The sequence below is a fragment of the Symphalangus syndactylus genome, chromosome 1, assembly GCF_028878055.3.
Source record: "Symphalangus syndactylus isolate Jambi chromosome 1, NHGRI_mSymSyn1-v2.1_pri, whole genome shotgun sequence".
Taxonomy (NCBI): Eukaryota; Metazoa; Chordata; class Mammalia; order Primates; family Hylobatidae; genus Symphalangus; species Symphalangus syndactylus.
Window position 1 is genome coordinate 135,150,023 of NC_072423.2, and position 15,245 is coordinate 135,165,267.

The window sequence follows — 15,245 nt, forward strand, 5'->3', positions numbered from 1 at the left end:
TGCATTTTGATGTAATATATTCCACTGTATTTTTAAGCGATTTATCAGTACCATTTACATATTGTGTTGACCTTCTTTTTACCAATATTGCAACTAGTTCCTTCCAGTTTCTTAGTTATCTTCTGGCTTTTTTTCCTTTTAGTGTACAGAAACTCTTCATTTTTACGTGGTCAAACCTGTCTTTTAGGTTTCATGTCTGGCAGAAGCATTTTACTTCTGGGTTTTGTTTCTTACTTAGAAAAGCCTTCAGCATCTACCAGGTGCCTACAAATCAAATTCTTAATCTAATTGCAGCAAGCATGTGGAATGTGTGGCTTACATATTTTCATTTCTAATTTTCACTTTTTCATCTCAACATTCTTTTCTTATCCATATTTTTACTTTTCTTAGTGTTATTTAATATCCAATTTACCTAATATATGTAATACCACCTCAATAAATGTTTGTGTCTTACAGGAAATATGCTTCCAGAATAAAGTGAGTAAAACATAAATATACATTCCACTCCTAGATATATACTCAAAAGAATTGAAAGAGATGTTCAAACAAAAACTTGTATGCAAATAGTCATAGTAGCACTACTCATAATAGCCAAAAAGTAGAAACAATCCAAATGTTTATCAAATGATGAATGGATAAAGAAAATGTGGTAGATCACACAATAGAAAATTATTCGATCATAAGTAGGAATGAAATACTGATACATGCTACAACCTGGATGAACCTTGGAAACAGTATGCTGAATGAGAGACCACACACAAAAATTTGCGTATCATATGATTTCATGTATATGATATCAGGAATAGGTAAATCCATAAAGACATATAGCAGGTTAGTGGTTTCCAGGGGCTTTGGGACAAGCGTAATGGAGAGTGACTGCTTAATGAGTATAGGGTTTTCCTTTGAAGTGGTAAAAATCTTTTGGAACTAGACAAAAGCTATAGTTGCAAATGTTTATGAGTATGCTACATGCCACTGAATTGTACGCTTTAAATGGTTTTTTTGTGTTACCTGAATTTAGCTCAGTTTGTTTTTTAAAACTACAAATATATCAATAAACATTTCTTTCTAAAGTGGAAATCTTAATCTCTACCCACCACAAGTAATTGTTCTACTGCTTAGATGATATACAGTAAGTTAAAATATTATATAAATATAAAATATCATAATATATTTATATATTAAATAAATATATACTAATCATATCATGGTTAGTTTCCTTTCTGGAACAAATTTTGCCTTCATTTCAAAATCTCTCAGCTGTGGTTCATCATATGTAAATATGTTAGGATGACAAACCACTTGGTCTTCACCACTGCTCAGTCTTGAATTTCATTACAAAAAATGTCGTGGTTATAATGCTACTCCATCTCTGAACATGCTCCAATTAGAAGCAGGCAGCTGTTATTCCTACTAACTGGATTGCAGACAGTATGGGCCCTAAAAAGCACAAAAGGGAATAACTGTGACCCCTTCCCTAAAGGCAGAGTTCACATCATTGCTTCCATAATAGTGTTGCTGTTGCATTTTCTTGTTCAAAAATCAAACAATTTTTAGCATCCACTATAAGCCAGTCACTGTTGCAGGTACTTGGGATACATTCACCACAAACTAGTCAAAAATGCCAGCTGTTCTGGATCTTGCCTTCTGCAAAGGGTGAGAGAAAAATAAACAATAAACTTAATAAGGAAATAGATTTTGTAGTCCGTTGGAAGGTAGTGGAGTGCTGTGGGAGAAGGAAAAGCTGAGAGGCATTAGGAGTCTAACAGGGTGGCATTTTTAATGAAGTCATCAGGTAAGCCTCTGGGAGAGTGGCATGGAACAAAGACACTAAAGAAGGAAGAGTTAGACCTCCAGGGCTCTAACACTCATCATTAAATAAGGATTGCTCCAGGCCAGGCACAGTGGTTCACGCCTGTAATCCCAACATTTTAGGAGGCAAAGGTGGACAGATCACCTGAGACCAGGGGTTCAAGACCAGCCTGGCCAACATAGTGAAACCCTCTCTCTACTAAAAATACAAAATTAGCCAGGTGTGGTGGTGCATGCCTGTAATCTCAGCTACTCAGGGGGCTAAGGCAGGAGAATCTCTTGAGCCCAGGAGGCGGAGGTTGCAGTGAGCCAAGACTGCACCATTGCACTCCAGCCTGGGTGACAGAGCAAGACTGCTTCCCAAAAAAAAAAAAAAAAAGATAAGGATTGCTCCAGGTAGAGCCTGCGTGCTCCAGGAAGAGCCTGTGCAAATTTCCTAAGGCAGGAGAGCCACAGTGTGGTGAGAATGTGTGTGTTGGTACACAGCAGGAAATGAGATAAAGTCAGGGAAGGAAACACTTTGGTTATTAAGATGAGAGAAACAGGGAGCCATAGCAAGGTTTTGAGAAGAGGCCTTGGCTGTGTCCTGCTTGACTTCTTATTGTCTCAGGTGTGTTTTCCTCAATGACTCTGGCTTAGTATGTCACCTCCTGAATCAGATCCATCTTGTACACATTTCAAAATGTTCTTGGCTCCATCTCTTACTCTAGCCATTGCTGCAGTTTTATGCAGTCTTTGATCTTTCTTGTGCCAGGGCAAATGGATTGTATCTTGCCTTAAGCTAGACTGCATACCTCTTGCTTTCTGCCAAGAGATTCCTTTGAAGCTAGCCCAAGATGTCTTCCAAATCACTTGGAATTCACACATTCTTTTTTTTTTTAAATTTAGACTTTTCTTTTAGATACAGGGGGTACATGTGCAGGTTTGTTACATGAGTATATTGCACCCAGATAGTGAGCATCATGCCCCATAGGTAGTTTTTCAGCCCACAACTCCCTTCCTTCCTCCTTCCTCTAGTAGTACACAGTGTCTATTATTCTCATGTTTATGTCCATGTGTGCTCAATGTTTAGCTGCCACTTATAAGTGAGAACATGCAGTATTTCCCTGCATTAATTCACTTAGGATTATGGCCTCCAGCTCCTTCCATATTGCTCCAAAAGACATGATTTCATTCTCTGTTATGGCTGAATAGTATTTCATGGTGTATATCTACCATATCTTCTTTATCCAATTCACCATTGATGGGCACCTAGGTTGATTCCATGTCTTTGCTATTGTGAATAGTATAGTGATAAACATAATGAGTGTATGTGTCTTTTTGCTATAATTATGTATATTACTTCAGAAATATACCCAGTAATGGGATTGCTGGGTCAAATGGTAGCCCCATTTTAAGTCCTTTGAGAAATCTCTAAACTGCTTTCCACAGTGGCTGAACTAATTCACATTCTACCAACAGTGTAAAAGTGTTCCCTTTTCTCTGCAGTCTCATCAGCATCTGCTATTTTTTTACTTTTTAATCATAGCCATTTTGACTGGTATGAGATGGTATCTCGTGGTTTTGATTTGCTTTTCTCTGATGATAAGTTAAGATGAGCATTTTTTTAATGTTTTGGCCACTTCTATGTCTTCTTTTGGGAAGTGTCTGTTCATCTCCTTTGCCCATTTTTTAACGAGATTGCTTGTTTTTTGCTTGATTTGTTTAAATTCCTTATAGATTCTGGTGATTAGACCTTTGTCAGATGCATAGTTTGCAAATATTTTCTTACATTCTGTTCACTCTGTTGATACTTTCTTTTGCTGTGTAGAGCTCTTCAGTTTAATTGGGTTCCATTTGTCAATGTTTATTTTTTGTTGCAGTTGCTTTTGGGGACTTAGCCAAAAATTCTTGCCAAGGCTAATGTCAAGAAGGGCGTTTCGTAGGTTTTCTTCTAGGATTTTTGTAGCTTGAGGTCTTACATTTAAATTCTTAATTCATCTTGAGTTAGTTTTTGTATATGGTGAAAAGTAAGGGTCCAGTTTCATTCTTCTGCATATGGCTAGCCAATTTTCCAAGCACCACTTATTGAATACTGAGTCCTTTCCCCATTGTTTATTTTTGTCAGCCTTGTTGAAGATCAGATAGCTGTAAGTGCACAGCTTTATTTCTGACTTTTCCATCCTGTTCCCTTGGTCTATGTGTCTGTTTTTGTATCACTACCATGCCATTTTGGTTACTGTAGCCTTTTAGTATACTTTCAAGTTGGGTAGTGTGATGCCTCTAGCTTTGGTCTTTTTGCTTAGAATTGCTTTGGCTATTCAGGCTCTTTTTTGGTTCTATATGAATTTTAGAATAGTTTTTTCTAGTTTTGTGAAGAACAACATTGGTACTTTGATAGGAATAAGGTTGAATCTGGTAGCTTTTTAAAATTATTTGAGAAATCTTCAAATTGCTTTGGGCTCTATGGCCATTTTAACAATATTGACTTGCAGGGCTGGGCACAGTGGCTCATGACTGTAATCCCAGCACTTTGGGAGGCCGAGGCAGATGGATTGCCTGAGGTCAGGAGTTCGAGACCAGTCTGGCCAACATGGTGAAACCCCATCTCTACTAAAAATACAAGAAAATTGGCCAGGCGTGGTGGCATGTGCCTATAGTCCCAGCTACTCAGGAGGCTGAGGCAGGGGAATTGCTTGAAACAGGGAAGCGGAGGTTGCGGTGAGCCAAGATTGTGCCACTGCACTCTAGCCTGGGTGACAGGGCAAGACTCTGTCTCAAAAAAAAAAAAAAATTGACTTCCAATCCACAAGCATGGGATATTTTCCCATTTATTTGTGTTGTCTCTGATTTATTTCAGAAGAGTTTTGTAGTTCTCTTTGTAGAAATCTTTTGCCTCCTTGGTTAGCTGTATTCCTGGGTATTTCATTTTCTTTGTGGCTATTGTAAATCAGATTATGGTCTTGATTTGACTCTCAGCCTGAACATTATTGGTATATAGAAATGCTACTGATTTTTATACATCGATTTTGTATCCTGAAACCTTACTAATGTTGTTCATGAGTTCTGTAGACTTTTGGCAGAATCTTTGGAGTTTTCTCTGGATAGAGTTTTATTGTCAGTGAAGAGAGACTATTTGGCTTCTTCTTTTCCAATTTAAATGGAATTCATGCATTCTTAGCCCAGGTGTATACAGAGGGGTCAACATTAGTGAGGCCATCCTTGACCATGGGGCACAAAAGCCAATGAGAAAAGTCTCTCTTCTTGCATTTCCCAAGCAAACAGTGTATTTTATAAGACTCCTCACAAGGTTCTGCTGGATCTACAACTAGACACTTACAGCACTGGGCCAACCCAATAATGACTGCTTGTGCTGGCTTTCCTCCTTCCCTGTTGCATTCCTCCATCCTCCACCCCTGCTTCCTGGGATTATATTTCCAAATAAACAGATTTCACACAAGTTTATATCTCAAGCTCTGCTTTAAGGGAAGCCAAGACCAAGATACTTCCCTACACTTTCAAACTGTTTCTTTATTCCTCCAGAGTGGAGCCCCCTAGAACATGGCACCTGCCTGGAATCTTACAAATTGTCACATTCACCTGACCTTTACTGACAGCCAGCTCTACTCTGATTGCCCCTTCAGTTCCTTCTAGTTTCCAGTTACCTTTCAGTACCTCTTGGCTGAGAGGCAGAAAATAAAACTACACAATAGGTGGCCACTAGATTGCGAAAGCCTTGGATGCCATGCTTAGAATTTATAGGCAGAAGAGTTCCACTGAGTATTTTTAATCAGTGTGATCATGTTTTAGAAAAATAACCAATGCATTATAGAAGCTGGATGAGAGGAAGAAAGTCTAGAGCCACGAAGATTAGAAACAAAAAATGTTGAGGGATATCTGCTCTGATGATTGCTATTTTTCTCCTCAAAACCAGTCATCTGTCAATAGTGCTGGGTATAAGAGTAAAGCCAGGGCCTGAAGAGACTGGTAAATGTGCCCTTCAATGAGATCCTCCTATGAAAAGTTGGATTACTCTGGGTTCGGGGCTGTCATGATAGGTGCAGCAGAAGGATAAACAGATAAAGGAACTTGGTGATGTGAGAAATATGGCTGAAGGGATGGATCATGAGTTTGGATAGGGAAGGTAAAGAAGTCAGGAAGCAGGACTGATAAATTCAAAGAGTAAAAAAGTGATGACTTCGAGGAGAAAGGAGGCAAAACCTTAAAATATCCATCTTATTCCTTTATTACAATTCTGAGTGGAAGGCTTGTTATAGGAAACAGGGATATTAATCATTTAAATGAGGTTTGAGGATTATCTCTGGATTTCTAGGATAATTGGATTGAATATGCAATGAAATTCAATCCTGCTTAACTTTTAGGAACTATCTCATTTTAAAGTCTAAAGTGAGAAAGGACAAAAACTTCTATTCATAGAATACATTCAGCAGAAATATTAATATGGACCAATAGTTGTAGAGCTAGAAAAGTGAAGCCAGAACCAATAAAGAACCTTGGTATTGGCAAATAAGAGTTTTAGCAATTATTAAAAATAAAATCCAAAGCCATGACCCTAAATTTATTGAGAATAATGCTCATCGTGGTCAGAAACTTAAATCACACAGCATTTGAAAGATTGAAGAAGCTGATAAAAAATGTAAGAAAATTAACATATTTCAAGTTAACTTTACAAATAAATTTGGTCCACTAATTTGGTAATTTGCCCTTGATTTTTGTAATTTAACTTTTCCATTTTCTTTCTGTAAATGGATAATTCTCTTCTTTTTCACTATTGAAAATATTTTCATATATATATTTAAAGCCAAGATAAATGCAAAAAGCAAAGTTAGAAATCAGGTTTAGAAACCATCAAGGAGGAGAGAGGGAGAGAGGGAGGTAGGGAAGGAGGAAGGGAAGGGAAGGGAAGGGAAGGAAGGGAAGGGAAGAAGAGAAGAAAGAAAGTAAGGGAGGGAGAGGAGAAAAAAAAGAAATAAACTAGTAAGGAGGTTTTTGCTTGTTTGTTTGTTCTTTTATCCAATTTTATTGTATGTTGTCACTTCAGCACGACTGCATTTGTTACCTCAAATAATATCCAGAAAAAATATACCAAGGCTTTAAAAACTACAAATTAATACAAGTACCAATTTAAAAAATGGTTAAATTCCACTGTATCAGTTGCCTATTTCCACATTAATGCTGTGTAGCAAACAACCACAAATCCTCAATGACATACAAAAACAAATGTTTAGTCTTAACCTGCCTGTGGGTTAGCGCCATAGTTCTGTGATCAAGTGGCTGTGAGTTGAGCAGGTAGCTCTGATTTAGTCAGAACTTTATTGGATCAGCTTAGCTGGGGAAATCATGCTTCTATTTTTCTGAAACTATGCAACATTACACCCGGCTAATTTTTAAGTTTTTTTGTAGAGATGAGGTCTCACTATGCTGTTCAAGTGGGTCCCAAACTCCTGAGCTCAAGTGATCCTCCTGCCTCAGCCTCCCAAAATGCAGGGATTACAGGCATGAGCCACCGTGCTTAGCCCAGTCTTCTTTTTATGTGAAATTCTTTATTGTTTAGTCACCATTCACCAAATATCCTGTCATGTGTAGCTGTATCTCTGATTCTCCATTCTCTATCAAGACCTTCCTCACAGCATTGGTGTAATGAATGGGAAAAACATTGAGGACAGTAAATGGCTATGAAAATTAATTTATCTACAAATCAAAGTGAAAGATATTCTCACATTTTTCAACCACTGTTAATGGATTATTTCCTCAAATCCCAAAATCAACAAGTAAAGAAAAGCATACCATAAAAGCAAAACCATAAATGAAAAGCAAAATCTCCTGATGAACAATTATTAAATTTCACATATCTCTAGATTATCTTCCTTTCAAAGTAAACTCCCAGAACCTCATTTGACCAACTCCAAGAATTAAGTTTTTTGATGATTACAGCATGATTTTGAATAATAGAGATTTTATTCTCCTTAAAGATGGCCAGGAGACATTTTTCTGGAATAGTTATAGCGAATATGTACTAATTACAGGATAACTGTGAAGAGTCTTTTTCTATGACAGGTTGTACACTAACCTGCCGTAACTAACTTACTGTGGGTAATGGCTTAGTCACCTACAGTAGCAATATAATTACTCAGCATTTACAGATATGCCTTTACCAAGTGAAGCCATGCAAATACTATAGAATAGACTGTTAAGTACAGCAAATGATTCAGGAAAGGCATAAGTGGTCTATTTTCCGGTTGTCCAGTCTACGATTCAGGATGATTTGTTCCTCTCAGATGCACAAATTTGTGTGGGTGATCCCAAACTACTTGAACTCAGACATACAAACCAAACGAGGAGAGAGAGAGAGAGAGAGAGCTCAATCTTCCGCTGAACTAAGAGGCTCAGGCTTGAAAACTTCAGGCTGGTTAGAGTAGCCTGCAGTGACCACTATTTTCATCTGCTCCGTATACACACTTTGCTCTGTTCTTTTTGTTAACAAACTTTCCACTAGCCGCAGGGTTGACAGATGACCCAAACTGAGTCAGTCAAGTGCCACATACTACTGACCCCAGTGATTGCTTCAGGAATGTGCATGTGACCTAAGCAGGGCCAGTTAGAATCCTTCTTTTGGCTTACTATATGAATGTTAGGAGAAATCCGTTTTCATTCTAAGTGAATCAGCTCAGCACACAGGAAGAAAAACTAGTTTCATTATTTGGGTCAGGCTTTTAGCTTTTGCGTAACTGGCAGGTTGCCAATTCAAATGACTTCTGACAAATATGCACTAGCTAATGCAAGGATGCTCCTTGGATTGCTGCTCCAAATTGCTTTAACTGCTCCTCCAAATGGTAGCAAACAAAAAGTAGATGGTGAATTCAGCTATAATCTGACTTGGGGTAGAAAGAAAAGATTTGGATTAGCTATGCCATTGAAACAATGATTAACACAACAAAGAGAAGTAAAGAGTAATTGAGAGTAAAAATTAATTGACCCAAAGAAGAGAATAATGTGGAATAGCAATATCGAAATATCATATAAGCCTTATATGTAATCTTAAATTCTCCAGTAGCCACATTTCAGAAAGTAAAATAAAGTGAAAAAAATTTACAATGTATTTTATTTAATCTAAATATACCCCAAATCTTACCATTTCAACATGTAATCACTATTTTTAAGTTATTAGTGAGATACTTAACTTACTTGTATTAGTACTAAGTCTTGAAAGCCTACATGTATTTCACACTAACTAATAGCTCATCTCCATTCAGACTACCCACACTTCAAGTGCTCAAATTATCAGTAGCCACATGTGGCTAGCTAGTGGCTGCCATATTGAATGGTAATCATCTGGAAAATAAAACGTCTTGGATTGTAATTTTTGATGGCAGTTCCCTAATATCTTTTTGGGCTAACAACCAGAGTGATCCCCTACATCCAAAGCCCCACTTACTGGTACAATAAACTGGGTAAAAATTCCATCCTGGGGATTTAATGGCAAGTTCCATTATTACAGGTGAATATGGGTGCACCCAAGCCTGTGTGCCAAGAATCTCAGACACTTCTTGTGGACTATTATGCCTACCCTGTGAAAACACAAATATAAATTCCTATTCAGCACTTACACTCAGGTTATTGAGCTCTCTCAGAGAAAATAACATAACCACGAGCACTGGTACCATCACAAATTCGAGGCTTTAAACCTCAAGTGGAAACTCAGTACTAGTCAGAAATCCTGTCCCAGATCAATTCCCTTTCCTGTTTCCTCAATAGCTACTTACATCTTCATCATGTTCCTTAAGCCACTACCTTTGTATATAACCTTTTTTAAGACATTTTTCCATGAGCAACCCTAATCTTTCTTCCCAGAGAAATGGAAACCTCAAGTAAGAATTGCATTTTGCTAAAATTCTGTTTCCTAATTCAATCTTTAAACTTAGATACTCTTGACTTATCCTTTTTGCTTATTGTCTGAGTCTCATTCCAGTCACCTCCCATTTTCTTCGAAATTGCTCCATCAACTACTCCACCTATTGCGTATTCAACCTTTTCTTCTCTGCTTCCTCTTTCTCTTCAGCATGTAAACATGCTCAAATTTCTCTTGCTTGAAAGTTATCCACATCCATTTATTGCTACTGCTTGCCTTCTCTGCATTTTTCACTGAAGCAGTCTATCCTTCTTACTCCATTAAAACTGCCCTAAATAATCAGATACTTTCTCCTGAAAAATCCAACATAGCCTGTTCTATCTTTAACTTTCTGTTTCTCAGCAGCATCTCAGAGTTGGGCACATCCTCTGTCTTGAAATTCTTCCCACCATTGACTCTATGACACCAATATCTCTCTTGACTTCTTCCATCTCTGCCACTTTTTAACAATCTCTTTGTAGCTTTTTACCTTTTGTCTATTATTTAAATGCTGTTGTTACTCAAGTTTCTATTATCTACCTCTTTGGTTTTCCAAGTGTGGACTGTAAATAAGCAAAAGCAGCTTCACTATCTGGGAGCGTGATGCAAATTCAGAATCCCGGGCCTCACCCCAGAACTTCTGGATCAAAATCTGCATTTTAACAAGATACTCAGGTGATTTGTGTGCACATGCAGCTTTGAAAAGTGTTACTTTACTCTTGACTTGTCTCATTCTAGACTTTCTCCCTGAGTAATCTCATCCTCTGTGACTTTCATAACTACCCGTATATTAATGACTTCCACATTTGTATCTCCAGCCCAGTTCTGCCTCATGAATTCTACTACATATATAGAATTTTTTACTGAACATCTCCGCCCATTTGCATGACAGGCATATCAAGCTTTGTATGACTCCACAGGCATATCTGGCCACATGTGTTCTAATAAGAGAGTAGTCATAAGGGATCCCGAGTATTTGGATAAGGAGAAGATCATGAGTGAAGGGTAATTATAGAAGACCTCATGTTGGCTTTGGAGTTGAACTTGATCTGAACCCTAACAGATAGGTTGGAATGGAGGAAGGGATTCAGATAAATGGAAGATGATGGAAAGCATAAAGCACATTTTATCTTCAGAATTGATAAGTAACCCTTTCTCTCAAGGCAGTAGTCTTCTGCCAGGGAATCTAAAGAAAAGGAAACTACTAGGAGTTTCTTTAGCTGGTATGAGAAGCCATCTAAATCTCTTGGTCTCTGTCCCCTACTAATTTTTTTTCACTTCTTGAACAGACATTTATTGAGCTTCAACTACTATGTCAGGAACTGTTCTAGGTGCTCAAGATAGAGCAATAAATAAAACAGACAAAAATTGCTGCACTCACATTCTTCGTAGCAATATTAATTTTCTTCCCTTAATGAGTCGTTTGAAAATGAATTGTCATGCAGGGTGAGTCCCTTTGTGATCAACTCCCTGTTAAGCCCCAGGGCTCAGAAACAATTACAAATCATCACATGAAATACTGGAAGGCAAAGGCTTTGTACTGGGGAAACTTACAAGCAAGGCTCAGTAGGGAAAGAAAGCCTGGATGCCTCATGTTCTCTTTGCCCCCAGAAAGAAGCTGGCTGGAAACTGATACCCTTGTCGCCCAAAAATGACTGATATGACCCCAAAATGTGCTTACATATGCTGGACCATGATATCACAAAGAGGAATAATATCTCTGCCCCTTTGCAGGGACATGAGGCAAAGTGTGAATGGAATGGTGCAAATCTACCATCAGAACTGAGAAACTTTTTCAAAGTAGATGAATAGCTTCATCAGTGTATATAAAAACAGTATAAAACATTCTGTTATATCCTTATTTTATACAGATTTGATTTGTCATACATTCCCCACTGCTTTTGATAGACTAATTAAAACCAGTACCAGAGTTCAACTACAATAATGCATCATAAAACTAGTAAACATAAAACTAGTGACACACACCCATAAATGTGAAAGTAATCTATTTGAGTTCAGTTATGAGCAGACAAAAATACTGATAGCATAACACTAAACCACAGAAAATTTACAGGTGAATTATAGAGTAACTGAAATATGGGCCATACTCCTGACACTTCCGTCAAGTAATGTTTTCCTCAAACCCCAAAGGTCTTGCTCTTAAATATGTTTGATAATTGTAAAAAGTTTGAACACCACACTCATCTCTTTACATTTCTGTTTTTATATTGCATTTTAGTGCTGACAAAATAGAAGAGAAAAAAGTAAAGCTTTGATATCAGGCTTCTTACTGCTTTATTTGATTTCAGCCCCATTATCACGTATTTCCAGAAATACACAATAATGCCAAATCACTTTCTCCATTTTGGGTTGGTTTCTCGGTATATTAGTTGTCAGTGTAAAATTATTGTGCTTCCTACATGGCAACTAAAATCCCAAACAATGGTTACTGACAAATTTCTCTATAGTTCACTGATTCCTCAAAGAAAATGAATTTTCTACCCAGCTAAGATTAATTATCATTGTTACAGAAATTGGAATGCATCTGACAGCTTGAACAGAAAACACTGTGCTTTGCTTTCCTTTCTATTGTGTCAGTAATCACATGCTCCAAAATCAATTAGAATCACATAATCTTCCCAAGGAAATGCCTACCCACTCTAAATGTTTAACTGTAGAAAAGTCAGGAGATGTGAAAAGTGGAGATGCAGGTTTGGGGAGGCATCTTGGAGGCTTCTTTTCATTACCTCTAGCCTGACCCAAGAATATGCAAGATCTGGGAGGATAATACTATGGTTCTAGGCAGCCCAAAGTGGGAAGTTCCAGGCTGTTTTTGAAGTGGGAGAGTTCCCTGCCCCCTACCCCTCACAGGACATGCGATAGGGACGTGACTCTCTGTTTGGCTACCACAAGCTCAAACCCCTTACAGAAGGGAGAGCATGCAGATGGGCAGGTGCAGGAACCAGGGCAAGTGCTTTGGGGCTCTGGCCCCACAGCAGCTTATAGGGGTAGGTGTCTGCTACTCCCAAAGCTCAAGTGGGCACGTGTTACAGTGCACTCTTTTAGCCTTACCATCTGTGGATGGCCTAGGGGTTAACCAGCTCATTGGACCCTCTGCCTTTTTGCAAAGGGAGGGGGCCAGTATGATAGCTTTCTGTATCAGGAGCTCTTGTGCAGCATCCCAGAAGAATCAGGTCACACACAGACTTGAAGGATAAATACGGAGGTTTTATTGAGTGGTGGAGGTGGCTCTCAGCAGGATTGATGGGGAACTGGACAGGGGATGGAGTGGGGAAGATGATCTTTCCCTGGAGTTTGGCCATCCAGTGGCCAACTCTCTGACGATCCCCAGCCAAATTCCTCCCAACATTCCTTCTTTTCTCTTCTTCTCTGCCTCACCATTCTGCTGTTCATCTATTCATCCACTCATCTCCTTTTCTGCTTCTGGAGCCTGGAGTTCAGGGTTTTATATGGGTACAGGATGGGGGCATGGCAGGCCAAAAGGCAACTTTGGGGGGCATTAAAACGGGAATGCCTGTTCTCACTTAGAGCCACAGGTATCCAGGCTTGAGGGTAGGGCCTTTGCCAGGGAACCACCCTCTTCTACCCAGTATTTCCCTGTCTCCTCTGCATATCATTTTTGTTAGTATATCTGCCTAACAAACCACCTAAACTTTAGTGGTTTAAAACAACACGCCAGGTGGTTGGTGCACACCTATAATCCTAGTTACTCTGATGGCTGAGACAGGAGAATCTCTTGAGCCCAGCAGTTTAAGTCTGCCATGACTTGTGCCACTGTATTCCTGCCTGGGTGGCAGAGGAAGACCTTATCTCTCTTAAAAACAAAACAAATTGCTTTCCACAGTGGCTGAACTAATTTACATTCCCACCAACAGTGCATAAGCATTACTTTTTCTCTGCAGCCTCACCAGCATCTGTTGTTTTTTGACTTTTTAGTAATAGCCATTCTGACTGGTGTGAGTATCTCAGTGTGGTTTTGACTTGCATTTCTCTGATGATTAGTGATGACGAGCATTTTTTCATGTTTTTGGTTGCTTGTATGTCTTCTTTTGACAAGTGTCTGTTCATGTCCCTTTGCTCATTCTTTAAAAGGGTTAATTTTTGCTTGTTGATTTGTTTAAGTTCTTTATAGATTCTGGATATTAGACCTTTGTCAGATGCATAGTTTGTGAATGTTTTCTCCCATATTGTAGGTTGTCTGTTTACTCTGTTGATAGTTTCTTTTGCTGTGCAGAAGCTTTTTAGTTTAATTAGGTTCCACTTGTCAATTTTTGTTTTTGTTGCAATTGCTTTTGGGACGTAGCCAAAATTTTTTTGCCAAGGCTGATGTCAAGAAAGGTATTTCCTAGGTTTTCTTGCAGGATTTTTATAGTTTGAGTTTTACATTTAAATCTTTAATCTATTTTGAATTAATTTTTGTATTTAGTAAAAGGTAAGGGTCTGGTTTCACTCTTCTGCATATGGCTAGCTAGTTATCCCAGTACCATTTATTGACTATGAAGTCCTTTCCCCATTGCTTGTTTTTGTCAGCCTTGTCAAAGATTAGATGGTTGTAGGTGTGTTGCTTTATTTCTGAGTTTTGTATTCTGTTCCATTGGCTTTTGTACCTGTTTTTACACCAGTACCATGCTGTTTTGGTTACTGTGGCCTTATAGTATAGTTTGAAGTTGGATTGTGTGATGCTTCTGGCTTTCTTCTTTTTGCTTAGGATTGGTTTGGCTATTCAGGTTCTTTTTGATTCAATACAAATTTTAGAAATTTTTTTTTCTAATTCTGTGAAGAATGACATTGGTAGTTTGATAAGAAAAGCATTGAATCTATAAATTGCTTTGGGCAATATGGCCAATAATCCCATTACTGGGTATATACCCAAAGGAGAATAAATCATTCTACCAAAAAGGCTTGTGCACTTGGCTGGGTGCAGTGACTCAAATGCCTGTAATCCCAGCATTTTGGAAGGCCAAGGCAGGCAGATCACTTGAGGCCAGGAGTCTGAGACCAGCCTGGCCAACATGGTGAAACCCCATCTCTAGTAAAAATGCCAAAAATTGGGCAAGGCTAGATGGCTCACGCCTGTAATCCCAGAACTTTGGGAGGCTGAGGCGGGCAGATCACTTGAGGTCAGGAGTTTGAGACCAGCCTGACCAACATGATGAAACCCCACCTCTACTAAAAATATAAAAATTAGCTAGGCAGTGGTGATGTAGCTCCTGTAATCCCAGCTACTTAGGAGGCTGAGGTAGGAGAATTGCTTGAGCCTGGGAGGCGGAGGTTGCAGTGAGCCGAGATCACATTACTGCACTCCAGCCTGGGTGACAGAGTGAGGCCCTGTCTCAAAAAAAAAAAAAAAAAAAGCCAAAAATTAGCTGGGCGTGGTGGCTTACGGTACTCGGGAGGCTGAGGAAAGAGAATCGCTTGAACCCAGGAGGTAGAGGTTGCAGTGAGCACAGATTGCACCATTGCACTCCAGCCTGGGCGACAGAGCCAGACCCTGGAAAAAAAAAAAGACAGATACACTCATATG